The sequence below is a fragment of the Brassica napus genome, chromosome C9, assembly GCF_020379485.1.
Source record: "Brassica napus cultivar Da-Ae chromosome C9, Da-Ae, whole genome shotgun sequence".
In the NCBI taxonomy this organism is placed as follows: Eukaryota; Viridiplantae; Streptophyta; class Magnoliopsida; order Brassicales; family Brassicaceae; genus Brassica; species Brassica napus.
In genome coordinates this window covers 39,724,726-39,730,745 of record NC_063452.1, presented here as the reverse complement: position 1 = coordinate 39,730,745, position 6,020 = coordinate 39,724,726, and positions in this window count along the sequence as shown.

Sequence of the window (6,020 nt, the reverse complement as noted above, 5' to 3'; positions counted from 1 at the left end):
ATCCAGACAACATACCATATGCTGGAAAATCACTTATTGTCCACATTAGTACTGTCCGCATTTGAAAGTTTTCTTTACACGAAACATCGTATGTTTCAGCACCTTGAGCCCATAGTTGTTGTAACTCATATATTAGTGGCTGAAGAAACACATCAAGTGATCTCTTAGGATGCTATGGTCCGGGAACGAGAATCGAGAGAAACAAAATGACGGGCCATAGAGAATACTGTCTTCCACTCTTGCCAAACGGACTGAAACCATCAGTACATAATCCAAGGTAGACATTTCTTCTCTCATACGCAAAGTCGGGATACTTTGATTGGAAATGCTTCCACGCTTTTGCATCTGAAGGATGTCTGATCTCACCATCTGTTGAGTGCTCCGCATGCCATCTCATTGGTTGCGCTGTGCGTTCAGACAGATACAACCTCTGCAACCTTTCCGTCAAAGGCAAATACCAAATCCTTTTATATGGCACTGGAACTCTTCCACTCGTATCTTTATAACGAGGCTTTCCACAAAATTTGCATGTAACCCGCTGTTCATCCGCCCTCCAATAAATCATGCAGTTGTCGCTGCATACATCTATTACCTGATACGATAAACCAAGACCAGCTACGAGTTTTTGAACCTCGTAGTATGAACCAGGAGCTACATTATCCTCGGGTAGAATACCTTTTACAAAATCAGCAATCGCATCCACACAGTCTTCAGCCAAATTATAATCTGTTTTAATGCCCATCAATCTTGTAGCAGATGATAAAGCTGAATGACCATCTCTGCAACCTTCGTACAATGGTTGCTTTCCAGCATCCAACATATCATAAAATCTCCTAGCTTGTGCATTGGGTAAATCTTCCCCTCTAAAATGATCATTTACCATCTGCTCAGTACCTACGCCATAATCTACATCCGTTCTAATTAGTTCTTCTAATCTAACTGCTGGCTGAGGTTCGCTAGTACTACCATGTTCATAATCAGTTTTCCCATGATGATACCAAATTTTGTAACTTCGTGTAAACCCACTCAAATATAGATGAGTCCAAACATCCCACTCTTTAATAACCTTTCTATTTTTACAATTAGAGCAAGGACATCTTAACATACCTGTTTTTGCTTCCGGTTGTCGGTGAACTAACCCCATGAATTCGGTTATACCTCGTTGGTATTCTTCCGTAAGCAATCTCGTGTTCGGATCCAAATGAGGTCGATCGATCCAAGAACGAAAATAATTTGAAGAAGACATGTTTTTTTATGAATCAAATTCGTGTGTAAAGAGAGTAAGAGGGAGGATGAAGATATGGAGTGAATGAAGAGGAAGAGGGTTGCTTGTATTTATAGTTGAAATCCTGCCGACGGACCGAAGAAATTCCGACGGAATTCCGACGGAAACGGCTAGTTCATCGGAATTTCCTCGGAATTTTTAAAATCCCCCAACGGCTCTCTAACGGCTATAATATATCCTCGGAATTCATCGGTTTTTTCCGAAAAATACGTTTTTCCTCGGTATTCCATAAGAATATTCCGACGGATTAATATTTCCTCGGAATTCCGTCGGTATATTCCGAGGGAATTCCGAAGAAACCAAATTTTGTGTTTCGTCGGAATATCCTCGGAAATTCCTCGGGATATTCCGAGGATTTCATTTTCCGTCGGAATGTCCATCAGAATACCGCTATTTTCTTGTAGTGTATGAAATTCTTTTATTTTTGAGAAAACTTTATGAAATCTTCAAAACTTACCGGTATATTTAGATTTTTGTTTGCTTTCCTGACATTTTATGCACATTTTGCAGACACTTAACATACTTTCGAAATACTAGGAAGACTCTACCAATATCTGACAGTATTAAGCAAACTCTTCAAGTATGTCTTAAAATTTTAATAAAATCTCCCAAATTGTTAACATATTTTGATTTTTTTTTTTTGAAACAACATATTACTGGCAGACTTTGCAGGTACTTGGCAGACTACATATATATACAAGAACATACTTCAGATAGTTGGGAAACTTTATGTATGTTTCATTTTATATATTTATTTATTATTATTAAAAATAGTTAAATTGAGGAAACAAATGGCATATTTGATAGAAGTAGAACTAATGAATATGAAGAGAGAGAAAAGTATTATATGAGTTCGTAAGCATTTTTACTGTGTTATTGAGTTAGTAAGCATAAGATATTATAGGATAAAAGTAAAACTAATAAAAATTTAGTGTAATATTTATTTGGGGGATTCTCTTTAGTAGCACACAAATTGTTTTTCACAAAATAGCATATAAGGGAAAAAATCCCAAAATAACATTCACTAATTTATTTAATAATAATAAAAACTGATTACCTTAGCTATTTTTAATTTTTTTGTTATCTTATATACTTTTCTCTTGTTTTGTGTAAAACAAATATCATATATCTATATGTCTTACAAATGTTTTTCCTTAAGATGATTTTTCATTTTACTAATTTAACTTGATTTTAAGACCATTTTTATAGTTTAAATAAATGCAGATATTTCATGGTTCGTGAATTTCCATTTCAAAGAGATAAGTACATATATATATACATATATAATATTATGTCTCTTTTATTCATTTGGACTTAACCTTTAGACATACATTATATTACATTAAATGCCATTAGTATTTAACAAAATCATTAGAATTTAATTAAAGATCATTATGAAAACAATATTATATTACTATATGTGTGTCCAAATAATACAATAATTAATATTGTATCCAAACAATATAAAACATAACATTATGTCCTACATTTTTAATAACTTTTTATCTATCTTCTTTTAAGTTATTTGACTAAAACACTCAATTAATTTATAAAACAAATTAAAAAATAAGTATAACTATTTCTGCGGGTTTAAATACTACAAAATTATTTCACTTACTATAAAATTAATGAATTATTTTATTTATTTTTCATAAATAATTAAATTCATTTAAAATTAATAACGATTTCTTATTCGATTCTTATTCTTAGATTGTTTTCATTCTTAAGAGAATATAGTTATATATGCGAGATTATGCTTTGTTAAAGTTGACATCAAATAAGTATTATAAAAATAAAATGTTAGAGTCAAAAAATTGACGTCAAATAAGTTTTATAATTTAAAATTTATCAAGTAAGTATACATCACACAACTAATCAAACCAGTTACTGAGATTTATTAAAAAATCATAACAAAAGAGGTTAAAATAAATAAAAACATAATTAAGTAATATATATTTTAATTTCATTAATATAACTAATATAATTATATAGTTTTCAAATACACTAAAATACAATGTTAAAACATTAATTATCAAACAAATGTCAAAATATATTTATTTTGTGTTTTATTAAAAAAATTCTGGGCTTTTAAGTGCGGATCATAATATGATTTATCTTAAAGCAAGAAATAGAGTCACAATACAGAAGGAAACAGAAAAAAAAAAAAAAAGGAGAAAACATACATAAAAATATTGAACTTTCAAATTAAAGTAAAAAAAATCTTCAACTCATGTTTGAATCAAAAAATACTTTAACTTTTAAATATTAGTCATTTTAACTCTCATTTTTTGTTTACTAGGCCATTTTAGAAACTTGGAAAGTCAAATGTTAAACATGTAAACACATGTTACCTCGTTAAACGTTAATGAAACGCATGTTTTAAAAACTGATTAAACATTAATGAAATGATGCCGTTTTTCATATGTAAACATTTAATCACCTCCTATTTCGGGAAACCTAAAATTTTTAATTCTCTAACCTCTCAATCTTCTAATCTCCAAAACCCAGAGTCATTGATAATGCAAAGGATGGCTAGGACGATGGGGTTACTTTGGGTTCGTCGTAGTGAAAGATCTTAAGTGGAAAGTGTTAGGGAAGCCACGATTGAACAACATAATCAAGTCGGTGAAGAAAGTGATAATGAAGATGATAGTGAGACTAATGAGAATGATAATGAGGCTGATATAATAGTATTGGTGTCGAAGAACAATTTTTAAGTAGTATTAAAAACGACGTCGTTTAGCAAGTTAATAGACGTTTACAGTTTAATAGTTGATTTTTCGAGTTTCTAAAATGGTCAAGTTTATAAAAAATAAAAGTTAAAATGGCTAACATTTAAAAGTTGGAGTATTTTTTAGCTCAAACACGAATTGAAGGTATTTTTACTTTAATTTGAAAGTTCAAGATTTATTGGTAGTTTTCTCAAAAACAAAGAGAAAAAGAGGCCCTTGTGTTTTACAAAATAAAAGGAGGCCCTTTGAGAGAAAAGAGCATAAATCAGTAATAACTTAGAACTTAGATATTTACATATTCAATAAACGAAAGAAAAATATTTGATTCCTTCTTAGCTTGAGACAAAATCATTTTTCTACATCTTCAAAGAAGAAGAAAAAATCCATAAATACACTGACCCACGTTAGGACATTTACAATCCAACTCAATTTTCTACTCCAAACTTCAAAGTGAAGTAAAATATGCTCTAACCTCATTCAATTTTCAATTACAAAATGGAGTTATAGCTAGGTTTACTCCATTTTTGGAGTAATCCTACTCATTACTCTATTTTAGAGTAAAACTTTTTTTCATTAATAGGATGCTCTTTTAAATCTTGAATGATTTTAGTTCATACTTAAATACTATTTAAAAATAATACAATAAAACATGAAAAGAAATATGATATTCTGTAAGAGATTATTTAATAATTTTACATTAAAAAGCATAAATTAATAAAAATACCAAACTAAATGTAAAAAATATAAATAAAATAATTTATTTAGTAATCAAGTAAATCATTTTCGGAACCGCCATGATTGATGAAGTATTGCACAAACGATGAAAATGTACGATTTTAATTTTTTTCTTGCTCAATTTAAGAAAATCATGGTAAAGAAGCTCATTATCCATTATGAAATGCATTAGTTGAGCATTTGTGAGAAAATATTATAATGCTCACTATTGAACCAAAATATGCTATATTATATATATATATAATGATTTATTGTACTTTTTAATAATAATGTCTAATAAATCTATATTATTAAAATTGAAGTACATTTTATCACTATTTGAAAACATGGATATCAATATAAATGAGAATTGTTTGGAAACATGGATATCATTATAAAAAAAGAAGTATAGTGTCATTTTAATAATTTCATTAATATAATTACATTAATTGCATTTTCATATTTCACTCAGTTTAACAATTTTATTAATTATATTATCTTAACAATACATCACATCATTAATTATATTACAATAATAATAATAGTGCAGATTTTTATTTATTAGTTAATCAACATTAACTTTGTGTCAATTACCTTTTTTGTAGTTTCAATCGGTGAAAAATTACGTAGCCAAAATATAATTGAAAGACATGTTTTTGTGATTAAAATAATAACTTAAATCAAAATAATAAAAATTTATTATATTTATTGTCACTTAATTTTTCACTCCAAATATTTATTTTACTAAATAATTTTTTTTTTCTATTTCACTTAATTTAGCCAAACATATAAAAATAGTCTTTTTATTAATTTATAAAGTCAGTTAGGCATGAACATTGACTATCCATTTAGGTACGGGTTGTCCTTTTCGGGTATCATTTTTTTTCTTGAAATTAGGTTCCGCTTGAACATTATAAATTTATGTGTGTATTTTGAGTTGGGTCCTTATGGGTTTGGATGAGTTTGATTCTGATGTATAGAAACCTAAAAATATCTAAATAACTAATGTATCAGAAACGAGTTCAGATATTTGTACAAAAATCATTGTATTACTCTTTCGGTCCAAGTCTTTTGAATACAATTAGTTATATTACAACTCATCTACACTATATAACATTAATTATGAAAACCAATATCAATCTATAAAAATGTAAGAATCCACGCTGGTACGCGGATCAATCTCTAGTTATGTTTTGTAAGCATGACATAGTTGGGGTTAGTTGATAATTTTTTATAAATATATAGTATTAGTAACAATTATTAATTAAATAAAATGTAATCATTTTAGA